At 31.8% G+C, this 14,793-nt stretch overlaps 1 pseudogene; it reads right to left on the reverse strand.

The window, feature by feature from the left end:
• Positions 1 to 6,906: 6,906 nt before the first annotated feature.
• Positions 6,907 to 14,793, reverse strand: part of LOC139707138 (zona pellucida-binding protein 1-like) — a 57,694-nt pseudogene continuing 49,807 nt past the window's right edge.

The following is a 14,793-nucleotide window of genomic DNA, read 5'->3' on the forward strand; positions in this document are numbered from 1 at the left end:
TGTTAAATTAATTTAAAAATCATAGTTTCCTTTATTTCTATTAATTTATGTTGTATTGAGAGAAATATGTCCATTTCAGCTGGCTAGTTTAGAATTTAGTGTAACAAAATCTGAAAGAACTCCCTAAATACTTCTAATCTTAAAAACAAACAAACAACAACAACAACAAAAAAAAAAAAACATTGCTTTATGTTGCATAATTAAATGTATTTCAAAAAATGGAAGTATGTATAAATATGCAATTTTTGTTTAAAATGCCATTTTTAGGAAAAAATATAAACTAGACTGATTTCTTATTAATAATGAATTAGCATAATATTTATAATAAATGTTTTAAGAATATACAAAGTTTATTAAAGTTTTCACTGTGATGAGACAAGAATCATATTTCTGCAAAATAGTTGAAATGCTAATGTTATATTTATTGTAGGAAAATGATATATTAATTACATTTCTAAAGATGGCAGATGAAAAATTACATAAAAATTACTGTCAGCCTTCATTAATGGTGCATTGATTCTAAACTTTATTGAGATGCTCATGCAGTTCTTATAAAGATACAGGTGATAATGTCACAGAGAAGAATTTACCTACAGCTTGATCCTCTGCTGTAAGGCATTTAATGTCACACCTGTAAGAACATGAAAATGCAATGTGTTCTACTGTTTAACTTACAATGCATGTGATCATCCATAAAATGTCACACATTTTTTTTTTCTGTATCTTCTGGCAATATTCCTAGAAATAGAATTAATAGTATAAAAATGTCAAATTCTACAATTAATTTATCAGATTCATTTTCAAAAGAATTAGAAATTTTCTAGTTCTTCATTTTTATTCTCATATAATAGGTCTGCTACCTTGTGTCCACATTACAATGTTTTACTATAGTATCATGATACAGTTAAGTAATTTGTAGAAATACTCACTTTTATTTTCCATGCATCTCTATTATAATTAATTATACTTGATCATACTTATGCATCCTATACAAATGTTTTTGTTAAATTTAAACTATTTAAGTATTATCCTTTATAGTTTTAGAAGAAAAAGTAAGCCCTAATCGTCATCACGTGGGATTAGGTCCCAAGTTCCTTAATAACACTCCTACAGCACAAGAATTAAAACCAAAAATTAATAAATGGGATGGACTCAAACTAAAAATTTTCTTCTCAGCCAAAAAAAAATCTATGAAATGAATAGACAGCCTACATTTTGGGAGCAAATTTTTACCCCTCACACATCAAATAGAGCACTAATCTCTAGGGTATATAAAAACTCAAAAATCTAAACACCAAAAAAACAAATAACTCAATCAATAAATGGGCCAAGGACCTGAACAGACACTTGTCAGAAGAGGATATACAATCAATCAACGAATATAAGAAAAAATGTTCATCATCTCTAGCAATTAGAGAAATGCAAATCAAAACTACTCTAAGATATCATCTCACTCCAGTCAGAATGGCAGCTATTATGAAGACAAAACAACAGTAAGTGTTGGCAAGGATGTGGGGGAAAAGGTACACTCATGCATTGCTGGTGGGACTGCAAGTTGGTGCAGCCAATATGGAAAGCAGTATGAAGATTCCTTGGAAAACTGGAAATGGAACCATCATTTGACCCAGCTAATCCTCTCCTCGGACTATACCCAAAGGACTTAAAAACAGCATACTACAGGGACACAGCCACATCAATGTTGATAGCAGCACAATTCACAATAGCTAAACTGTGGAACCATCCTAGATGCCCTTCAGTGGAAGAATGGATAAAAAATGTGACATATATACAATTTTACTCCACAATAAAAGAGAATAAAATCATGGCATTTGCAGGTAAATGGATGGCATTGGAGAAGATAATGCTAAGTGAAGTTAGCCAATCACCAAAAAACAAATGCTGAATGTCTTCTCTGATATAAGATGACTGACTCATAGTGGGGTAGGCAGGGAGAGGAATGGAGGAATAGATGAATTCTAGATAGGGAAGAGGGGTGGAAGGGAAAGGGAGGGGGCAGGGAATTAGCAAGGATGGTGAAAGGTGATGGACATCATTATCCAAAGAACATGTATGAATACACGAACTGGGTGTGAACTTAGTTTATATACAAACAGAAATATGAACAATTGTGATATATATGTGCAATAAGAATTATAATGCAAAAATAAGTACAGGTAAAAGACAGGAATTGGCATGAACATACTCTATATACAAAGATATGATAAATTGAGCTGTATATGTGTAATAAGAATTGTAATGCATTTGCTGTCGTGCATTTAAAAAAATCAATTAAAAAAATTCATTTGGAATCTCATGAGACTCTAAATAGCCAGAATAATCTTAACAAAGAACAAGTTAGAGGACTCCTGCATCTTGGTTTCAAAATTTACTACAATGCTACATTGATTGAGACAGTGTAAAGATGGGGACATATAAACCACTGTAACAGAATAGAGAGCTCAAATCAAACCATTCACATAATTTGAACTGATTTTTAACAAAGAGGCTATGGGTAAAATGTAACCTTTTCAACAAATGGTGCTGCAATAAATTGGATATACATATGCAAATTAGTTATGTTGTACCCTTACCTATATCAGACATACAAATTAACTCAAAATGAATAACATACCTAGAGTTTTAAGACTCAAGCTTTAAAACTTTTGGCATAAGAACAAAGTTTCATGACATTAGATTTGACATTAACTTCTTGGGTCTGACACCAAAAGAATAGGAAATAAAAGAAAAAAAATACATTGGACTTCAACAATATTTACAACTTAGTGAATTTCAGTGTTTAAGGTATAATCAAGAGAGTTGAAAAAACAAAGTATGAGAGAAAATATTTGCAAAAGATATATTTGATAGGGCATTATGTCAAACTCATGTAACTCAAAATAAAAGTAAAGACACTTAATTTAAAACCAGAAAAAAAGATTTCAATAGAAATTTCTCCAAAAGATATATAGAAATGTAAAATAAGAACATATAAGATTGCTCAGTATTTATCAATCATTATGGAAATATAAATAAATATAACAATGGATAACACATCCCATTCATTAGGATAATTTTAAAAACAAACAATAACAAAGTGTTGGTAAGGAGATGGAAAAAATGGAACTGTTGTGCATTACTCATGATAATATAAAATGGTGCAGCCACTGTGAAGAATTTGGCTTCTCCTAAAACTACCATTGGATCCAGTAACTTTGCTTTTAGATATCAAGGCAAAGATGTGTACAAGTAGGTACTGGGACAGAAAACTGTATACTATACTTCATCACAGCATTATTCACAAGAGCCAAAAGATGGATATGACTCAAATATCCATCATCAACAGATGAATGGATAAACAAACTGTGGCATATACATGTTCAATCTTAAAAGGAATTCATTTCAAATGCATTCTACCACATGGATGAACTCTGAAAGTATTTTAACTGAAACAAGCCAGATTCATAGGACTACAAGATTCCATTTATCAGTTACCTAGAGTAAAAAATTGAAAGAGACAGAAAGTAGAATAACTATTAGCAGTAGGTGAGAAAACAGTGAATCTAGTTACTACTTAACTCAATCAGAGTTTGTTTCTGGGAGGTGAGAACATTCTTAAATTGATGGTGATGATGGGTGCACAATTTTATGAATGTACTTTATACCTCTGAATTTTACACTTAATTAAAATGGTATATTTCGTTGGTATGACCTCAACCTCTATGTATAACTGCAAAGCTCTAATTTAGAAAACATACTAAAAAATGTATATTAAATGTTTTCCTTCCCAAGAGTAAAAAAGGAGCAGCACTCCTTGAGATACATCTGAGGAAAGGGTTTGGGCAGGATAATTAGAATACAGACCTGGAACATCATACAGTGTCATAAAATAAGAAAGTGATCAAGAAATAAAAGCACACTGAGTAAATATACAATCTCACTTCAGGGAATGTGCAGTGGCAAAACTTGGATAATTTGAATAATATAATAAATAATTATAGCAATGGATTACAACAAAAGAATACATTCATAAGCTTATGTTGATAAATAAAAATAAACTAGAGAGAAGATAGCTGTCCCTTAGAGAATTACATTCAATAAACATGTAATGATGAACATAAAAAATGGTTGCTATACTTGGATCAGCAGTACTTCTCAAAGGTTCATGTGCTCAAAGACTGGTCCCCAGTCTGTGGTGCTGCTGGGAGATGGTGGAACTTTTGAGAAGTAGGGCTAGTGGGATATATTTAGGTCATTTGAAGTATGCCCTTTTGGGATACATTGGGATACTGGCCCCTTCCTGTCTCTCAGGCTTTGTAATATCTATGAAGTGAATAGGCCTCTTTTGCCCTGAGCTCTTGACACAATGTACTACACATCACTAAAGCCAACCAACTATGGAGTGACACCTCCAAAACTGTGAGCCAGAATAAACCTTTCCTCTTTATCAGTTGATTATCTCAGGTATTTTATGACAGTGATGGAAAATGAACGAATAATTACCATTAGGGCAAATAAAACATAAACAATTATCATAAGAAGGAAATGTCACTGGATGCTAAAATTAGTGGACAAAGTGTGATGAATATGCATATGTTTTTATATCTCAAAGAGTTTCCCAATGAGAAATTAATTTTAAAAAAGGGATAAAAATGAAAAAAAAAAATTGGAAGATATGACCTTAACTCATCAAAGTGAACATCATAAGTAATAAGATGTTTAAATAACACATATCTCTTGAAATGACATTTGGAAAGGGACATATCATCATTTGTGAAGTATTATTGCCCAAAATGCATAAATTTGAACCTAATCATGAGAAAACTAGATTCAAATTGGGATACATCTTACAAAATAAGTCTCCTTGTGTCAAGGTCATGAAAAGCAGAAACTCCAATTGATTATAGAGATGCAAGCAATGTAAATATCATATCTTATATTGAATCTTGGTCCTCAAAGGACATTATTAGGAATACTGGCAAAATATGAATAATTTCTATAGTCTAATCAGTTGTACTATATTAATGTTAATACCCTAATAGTAATAATAATAATAATAATAATAATAATAATGTTATTAAGGTGTTAAAATCAAGATACGTGTAATGAAGGGTATATAGGAATTCTCTTTACAACTTTTGCAATTTTTCTTAATTTAAAAATGATTTAAAAATAGAAAGTTTGAGAATATCAGGTACCTAAATATAAAGCTAAGTAAAATATAAGACCTCTATAAATATAGTATTTTAATTGAGGTAAGTTTAAATGAAAATGTATAAACACATACACACAGATACACACACACACACAAACACACACCACACACATATAGGACACAAAATGGAAATACAGCATAATCTCCTGCTCCTTTAATTTTTGAGAGAAGCTTTTCTTGACAATCTAATTAATGAAGCACTAACCTCAACCTAGTTACTCTCCAGAGTGGTTTTTCCCCATTTGAACTCCTAGCATGATCCATTATTCACCCTTATTTGCCCTCTTCCATTGTACCTGCTTAAAATAAAGTTAAACATAAATTCTTATTTTCAGATATCCTTTGGTCATTTGGAATTAGTCTTTTGTAAAGTACTTATTCAAATTGTTTGCCCTTTATTTTGGTTTTGTGTTTTTAAAAATATTCTTAATATGTTATGGGTACTAATTTTGGGGGAGTCAAATCCCTTATGATTTTTTTTCACCATTCTCTGGGATTATCTTTTTTCCATATGTTTTAATAATTTCTTAATATTGTATAGATTTTTAAATTTTAGTTATACATGATAGTATAATAGAGGAAAGGGGGTAAGGGAGGAGAAGAGGAAGTGAGGAAGTGCTCAGGAGTGATACTGGCCAAACTATATTATTATACTGTGTGTATGTATCAATACATAACAACAAGTCACACCATTATGTAAAGCTGTAATGTGCCAACAAAATAATGTAGAAATAAAATAAAATTTTAAAAAATCAAAATTCCTCATGAGATATAAATATTTTAATAATTTTAATTTAGCATTAAAGTCTTTACTGAAAACAAATAGAAATGCATATAAATAGAGAGCTAAACTACTATGTTCCACTTTCATTCCTTGTTATTTCTAGCCTTTTCTTTATCCTTATCTGTGCTACACTGATACACAATACCACTGTTGTCAAAATAGTTACAAAGTTTCCATCTGGAAGTAATTTATTTATTAAATTTGTATTGTATTTTCTAAAACAATTTTAATACATTTTGTCAAATTCCATATAGTTAAACAAAAACAATAGAAGAAAAAAGTAATAAAGCAAAATCTAACCAAACAAAAGTAAAAAGAACACTTGGTGCTCCATTATATGAAAAGATTTTTAATCTAACTTGGATAAACAGGAGAACAAATTTAAAAAGATGATAAAAAAGGTACTGTCTTAGCAATATTAATAATAGGAAGATTTTAAGACTAGAAATTAACTGACCCATTCAATTCTTGATAACAAAAATGCAAATTCTTTTAATACAAAGGCAACCACTTTTGTAGAATTCCTCTATAATAAAGATGAAGACAGATGAATGTCAGAGAGTGACTAAGAACCTTTAGTGCTAGTATCAAAAGTCAGAAAAAAATTATAATAAAATAATTCAAATACTTATTTCTAAAAGGAAAAAAAAAAAACCCACAAAATTCCCTACCTACTCTAGACTACACAAAATTAAACTCACTGATAACAGTTTCTAAGATATATTATTTGGTTATATCTAGGGTAAATAACTCTAAAGTAACTTATAACTATTATCTTTGTTTCTTCCCAGATAACTGCCTAAAGCCATTGAACCTTTGCTGTCATAGTAATACCAAGGTCAAAATTAAGCCGCTTTTTTCCTTTACATCTTAGATTCACACAGCCTCCTCAAACATACTACCTTGAATAATTTAAAAAAATATACAGCTGACAATTAAAAAAACTGATAGACATTCACTTAGGCATAATGGAATAAGTGAATTTTTATCAATATACAACATGAAATCATAGTTCATTACATACCACAGCATTCAGGACATTTTGGATGCTTCAGGGTATTCATTCCATACCCTGGAAAGCAGCGATTGATCCAAACCATTTGGAGAGTACCTTCAATGTAGTATATTTCAGGCAATGGATCTGAATGTCTGCCTAGAACGTCTACTTGTTGATTGAAAAATCCCTCTATGATATTTTTAGCCTAAAATAAAAATAAAATATGAAAAAATATTAGTCAAAAATAAATGTAATTTTAGAACAGAGAAGACAGAGGCAGGATAAAACAGCCTCGGGTGTTTATTTTATCTTGCACTCATAGGATATGAATACAATAATAACACATGTAAAACTAAAAAGATGTCACCTATATGCCTCCAATATTTCCAAAGGTACTTTCTTAAATAACACAAAGAGACCATCTGAATATATAATCAAACATTTTGTTCTCTTTGAATTTTTAGTAGCACATAGAAAACATCAGAGAAAAATCAAGATAGTGGCTTGAAATTGAATGTATTCTATGAAATTAAACATAAAGGAATATATTTTAAGAATCATTAAGAAGCATATTCTCTGGCACCCCCTTCACTCTTTTCAAAAAGAAAATTAGGTTTAAAAACAAGAGAAAATACAACACCTATTACAATCTTTAGGTCTGCATCTAAAAAATAAGTTTATAAAATACTTATGAGATCATTCTGTTCTATAATTACCTTTATGTTTGTAATATATTCTAGCTTAACTCATAAATCAAAAACAAGATTATACTTTTCTATGAGTGATAAGATCTGTACAAAAAAACATGAAGCATGGTTATGATTCAAACCCTCTATAGTTAGTTCTCCTCCATTCTGCCACACTAACTTTCACCCACAGTCCAGTCAGAAGCACAGAGAACAGGTTCATCTATAACCACTAGTGGCACACTTCAACTTTTCTGAGTTCTTTAAATATTTTGTAAAGTACATACTTCCATGAAAACTTCTATAATAACAAATAGATTTTCAACATACTAAACTGATTGTAAATATACAAGTCTTTTCTATTACTTCATAGCTTTTCACTGTTTAAATGTTATTTTTGTTATTCTGATAATATGGGGGAAATCCATTGATTTTTACTTGATCAAACACAAATTTTCTTTAAATACATACTTAAGAATAGATGTGAATGCTTATTTAACTAATTATATTTAAATGTGAAAATACAATTTGTAAGTTTCATAGAGACACATTCATAAATCATTCAGCTTCCTAAAATCCTATACAAAAAAGAAAAAGAAAAAAAAATAAAGGAAAAAGAAACATCAATGAACAGCTAGGTGTGGTAGTGAAAGTCTGAAATTCCAGTATAACAGCAACTCAGGAGGCTGAGGCAGAAAGATCACAAGTTCAAGGCCAGCCTCTGCAACTTAGCAAGACCCTCAGAAACTTAAAAAGGACCTACCAAAAATTTTAAAATAAGAAGGTCTAGGGATGTAGTTCAGTGATAAAGCACTCCTAGATTCAAGTCCCAGTACCAAAAGCAAAATAAAGCAATGATCTTAGAATTGAGAACATCTGGTAGATAAAAATATAAGAGTATTGTTCCTTATTTTCCCTCTAAAAGGAAGAGGAGGATAGATCTCCCAATATAAATGAAAAGAAGGTCATAAATTTTGTGAATCACTAACTTAACATTTTTATATTGAGTAGGGTTAATAATTAGGACCTGAAATTATTAGGACATAGGGTTAAGGTAGCAAGCAGTACAGCTGAAGAAGTCTATGAGTTGGATAAGGATTCCAAATGTAAAAGTAAACTTACTAAACTAATCTGGATGATTTAAGAACATAATTATAAAAACAATCTCAATAAACTAGTAATCTTGTTTAAGTGATAATGAATATGACTAAATAAACAAGAGATTTACTAGTCCACTCTATTCCTCTTGCTACCCTCAAGAAACTTTATAGAAACATATATAAAAAGAATATGTTCTACAACAACTGGTCAATGATCACAGGACTGAAAAAGCAACTGCTGCTATTTCAAAAGTGAGCAGTAGTTAAAACATGTGATTTTGTATGGAGAAGTTGAACAACTAATATTAAATACCATAATCTTCCACTGGCCATGCCAAGTATAGACAGTAAATAAAATTAACTAGAAAGGTTTCAGTATTTACTCTAGTTTTGTCAAACCAACTTAGAAGACAACTACCTAGTTCTGGGTAGGGAACAAATTATACATTATACAAGATCAGAGTCTAACTTGAGTTATAATTCCACTGAGTGAGAACTAATATACACAAGATTTACAAATATTAAACCTATATAGGAGTCCTTTAGACACCTTTGCGTAATTCCTGTATTTGGGAATTCCTGGGGAAAAATGATTATATATCTCCAAGTGTGATTAGAATTAATACTAAAAAGTAAAAAGAAGAGGAAGCTTAAAGGTGTCTTGTAAGAATAAAAAAGACATGTAAATTTTCATAAAATAAAATAAATGACCTTGATTCTCAGGAAATGAATGAGAGGTAATATGTCCAGATATAAAATGTCTCAATGGAGAACTGCAGAAAACAATTATAAAAACTCAAAATTGTCTCTTTCATGTTAGAAACATCAGAACAGGGATAATGTGCTCAATTATGAGTGGATCAGGCAGAGATCTATGAGACAGAGGTAAGTTTAAAAGCCGAACCAAAGATTTGATGAAGAAAATAAAGGGTTATAAAACAACTTTAATTTTATGAAAGTTAAAATCCACTCCTATCAAGTATAATAAGTACTACAGGATTTGAGGAAAGAAAACTTCCACATTGTAATGTGGGGACTACAAAATCCTGAAGCAAAAAACAGAATCCAATCTTTACCAATGGATGCCACTGAAGTGGTGGTTGTTGCACATGAACTGAAACTTGCATTTAAAAAAAAGGCACTTAAGAATAAAAATTAAAGAAAATTTATTATTTATATTTTGTAATGATTAGATATCTAAGCTGATGTATTAACATTTTTTAGTAATATATTGCTCATCAAAATAGATAAGGAGTGAACATGGAGAAAAATATTTTAAAATACAGGAGGGTACTTCCATTTCTAACTAGGTGGTATACCATGTATTTTGAGAAATCTTTGTGCTAAAAATGACCTATTTGAACACAACAGAACAAGCTTGTGTAGACATATTTCTACAAAGAAATAGAAAGAAGAAAGATAGAAGATAAGAAGGAAGGAAGGGAAAAAGAAAGGGAGGGAGGTAGGTAAAAAGAAGTAGAAAGCAAGATAAAGAGGAAGAAAAAGACTTAAGAGCTATAAATGAGAAGAAAACTACAAACCTAATTAGTAGCTGTGTCCCTAATTCATTTGATGTCAATCTCAGTATTCCAAGGTGTTACAATTTTATCAGCCTAAAGAAAAACGGAGAAAAGCCTTAAGCTTGTAAAAAGAAGAGTAAGACTCTAAGTAAAACAGTGGACATGGAAATTTTTTCAGTTACAAAATTGGGGGGGGGGGAAAGGAAAGCTTCTCAGTGTCAGCTGGGGTGTAGGATGGTGAAGGAGGAGGTGGGGGAAAGGTGAAAAATAGAGGGATAAGGGAACCAAAAACACCTCTGTAAATTCCTACATAATTGTCTGCTTTCAAGTAGATTTGAAGTTTTTCTAACAGAAATTCTAGGCCAAAAAATTTACATAAAAATTTCCTTTGCTTGAGAACAACCCTGGAGCACTAGGGAAATAGGAACATGGACACTTGATGAAATTGTACAGAAATATACACATGCCTAGACCAAACCAGCTATCTAGCAATAAAAGCCTAATACTCATGACTTCATCCAAATGAATTATGAAGAACATGATAAAATGAAGAAATAATCAGAGACAACAAACAGCCAGATTAATACAAGATAATGAAATATAAGTTTTATAAAAATGATGTAAAGTATGTTTTAAATATAGACATAAAAATGGAATAAAAACATGAAAAAGTGAAATTATACCATAAAAGAGAAAAAAATATATATGAACAACAACAACAAAAAAAAAACCCTGCCTGAACTACAAATAGTGAATGGAATGAAATTAAAAATTCAATGGACTAACTGGGTACAGTGGTACACACTTGTAATTCCAGCTCTAATGATCTCCCTTTTACTTTCATCATAGGGCAAAGTGAAAAGAAAAGGGAAGTACTAGGAAATAAAACTGAACAAATTATGTTATATACATGAATAATGAATATGTAACAACAAATGGCACTATATATACAATTATAATGCATCAAAATGATCTTAATAATGAATAAAAAATAAAAATTCTAAAATAATAAATTTACCTGAAGAAAATTCTTCAAAAAATTCAATGGACAGACTAAACAAAAGTAGGTCCAAATGAGCTAAAATAATAAAATGCAAGAAGTATGTGAAAATTTTTTTCAGAATGCAAAAAATAACTAGGAAAAAAAACATAGAAAAGTATAAGAGAGATGGAGAAATCAATAGACAATTCAAAATAAAATGATTAGAAATTCCAGAAAGGCACATGGTGAAAGGGCAATTTAAAAAGGACTCTGGCTGAAATTCTTCTTGAACTGAGGAGAGCAATTTTTCTGCAGAAATAGGAAGCATGATAAATTCTAAAAGATAATGACTAGAAAACAAAGGACCTGAATGCAAGAAGGAAAGAAAAGCAAATAAACACATAAAATTGTGGTTTAATATAAGAAGTCAATGACCTACTGAAATAACTTTGATATCAAATAGAAAAAATCAATAAAATAAAACTAAAATACTGGAAAACAACAATTAAAGAAGAAATCAGATCACGAGTTTAAAAAGGCATTTAAATTCCTTGCATTTTTTAGGAGGATAAAATAAACTAACAGTACTACTGTCAAGTATATTTGTTAAAACAAAGCCAAACCATTTAAAGAGTAAAAAAGAAAAAAAAAACCTGTAAAGCACAGAAAAATAAGGGAAAATTTTATTTTAGATCCATACAAACAAAAATAGTTAACACAAAGAACAGAAAACCACAGTAAATGATATGTAATAGAATGGTAAAAATCAGTCCACATGGAGCAATAAGTATGATTTATTGAGACCTTGTCTCTAAATAAAAAAATAAAATGAAAGGCTCAGTGGTTAAGCACCCCAGGGTTCAATCCCCAGTACAAAAATAATAATAAAAAATGAAAGAAAGGAAGCCAGCAAGTGGAGCCTGAAGATGGCAGAGGAGTCGTAAGCAGGAACGTCCAATCCCTCCACAGTCCGTTAAGGAAGTAGTGAAAGAACAGCTGACCAAGAGAGTCACAGTAATAGTACCTTAACAACCTTCCTTGGCTGCAGGGCAGGAGGTGATGCTTCTGTACCACAGGCCACCTACAGAGAGGTCACAATCACAAGTTCCAAGCTTAGCAAACAGCCACCAGGCTCTATGTTCCTTTAAAGAAAACACTATAGAGGAAAACAAGTGCATAGCATTCTATAGCAGTCAGAGAAATGGCCCTGAGCCCAGCATCCTGTGCTCCTGCACCCAACAGAAGGAGCCAGCAGACGCAATACAGCACCCCAGCACCCTCTGAGCATGCAGTCTCAGGCCCCTGGGTTGATGTACAAGAACCGGGTGGTGAGAAATCCATAGCAACCAGTGATGAAGCTCCTGTGCCAGCACCTCTAGGAGGACCTCAAGCTAAAGATTAACTTGGTTTAATACTATAGTAATCCAAAGTTTAGTACTAGAGCAAAGATGATATATTGGTCAAGAAACAGAAGACAGTCCAGAAATATTACATATGCTCAGTTTATTGTGACAAAGTTGTGAAGGTTAAGTCATTGAGAAAAGAACAATTTTTCAACTAATGGTACTAAAGGAATCCGAAATTCACAGGAGAAAAATTAACCTCAACCCTTCTTTACAGCATACACAAACACTGACTGGTCTATGGCTCACAGAACTAAATACAAAAGCTTTACTTGGAACTAACATGGAAGAAAATCTTTTTCCCCCTAAGAATTTTTCAGGTCTTTAATAAATTAATGTTCTGGATTGCTTAGGTTATAAGACTTTAAGGTATTCAGATCTGGTTATGTCCCAGAGGTAATAAAAGGTCTAATGCATGGTGTAGACTGCTACCTAGCGAAATTCAGAAACTATTAAGTAGTTCCTCATTTGAATGTTATCTGTCTTATCTCCTTTGTCATAAGGATCTGACTTCCTCTAAAATGAATGACTTAAAATAAGGTACTTAAAAATTCCATACCAAGTCATAATAGTTAACAAACACTATTCAATAATGCCTTCTAATCCTCAGTTTCTCCTTCTGTAAGATGAAGGAATTGGATAAGTGTTAGTGCCACAGGCCAGACCTTATCAGGAAGGAGTGAAATACTATAACCTCAACAGTGAGGAGGGTGAGAGGGGAACAGAGCTACTAATGTGATTAAGCAGTAGTAGGCAAGAGTAATGGCCTCAAAAGACCCAGTGTCTACAAGGAATCATCAAGACTTGAAAGTCTGTTTTTGTATTTTGATCTGACAAGTATGTACTTGCTATAAATTTATGTACAGAATTAAATATACCACTAATTAATTTATAAACCATAATAAATCCAGACAATCATTTCCTCTCACCAGCAGATCTTGCTATGAAAAAGAAAAACATGTACATATGCAAATTTCAGCAATATCAGAAATTTCATTAAACCCAAGTAGAGTCATAATTCATTCTAGAATTCAATGATATGTTTGCAGAATCACTTAACTATAATCGTAGACAACTACCATAACATCTTTGCAGGGCAAAATTGTTGTTATTCACCAGTGAGAATAATTCAACTGCAGGCTCTGCAGCTTTGGTGAAGGCACTCGGCAAGTTCTTTTCACACAGAGCACCATTACAATTGTTTCTTCCTATTTTACACAGCAATTGTCTCAAAACCTGGTATCAAAATATTTACAAATCAAGTGAACAACAGATAAGCAAACAAAGACTGAGACCAGCAGTGCATAAACTTATGCAAAGAAGAAAGTGGCCCATTCACAAGCTGATAAAATTGAACTTTTTAAATACAAAATTTGTTGCTGGGGATTTCTGGAGTAAATCTCCCAGGTTCCTTGCCCACACAGTGCTAATGTCACTCATTTTCATGTTTGAACAGTGAAATTAGAGCAGCTAGCCTGTAATTCTCAAACACCATCCATAATAATACTGAATATGAATGGTATCAATTTCCCAGTTAAAAGACAGAGATTAGGCAGGTACAGTGATGCACACCTGTAATCCTAGTGGCTTAGGAGGCTGAGGCAGGAGGATTGCAAGTTCAAAGCCAGACTCAGCAAAAGTGAGATGCTGAGCAATTAAGTGAGACCCTGTTTCTAAATTTAAAACATACAAAATAGGGCTAGGGATATGGCTCAGTTGTCGAGTGCCTCTGAGTTCAACCACAATCCCCCTATTGACCAAAAGACAGAGATTAATATAATGGATCAGCATTGGAATATTACTCAGCCTTAAAGAAGAATGAAATTATGGCATTTGATGGTAAATGGATGGACCTTGAGACTATCCTGCTAAGTGAAATAAGCCAAATCTAAAAAAAAAAAAAACAAAGGCTGAATGTTCTCTCTGATAGGTAGACACTAATGCAATAAGAGGGTGCAGAGGAAGGAAAAACAAAAGTTCATTGGATTAGATAAAGGGAAATGAAAGGAAGGGAAGGAGATGGGAATACAAAAGACAATAGAATGAATCAGACATAATTTTCCTATGTTCATATATAAATACATGATCAGGGAAACTCCACATCATGTA

This window comes from Marmota flaviventris, chromosome 9 (assembly GCF_047511675.1).
Source record: "Marmota flaviventris isolate mMarFla1 chromosome 9, mMarFla1.hap1, whole genome shotgun sequence".
NCBI lineage: Eukaryota > Metazoa > Chordata > Mammalia > Rodentia > Sciuridae > Marmota > Marmota flaviventris.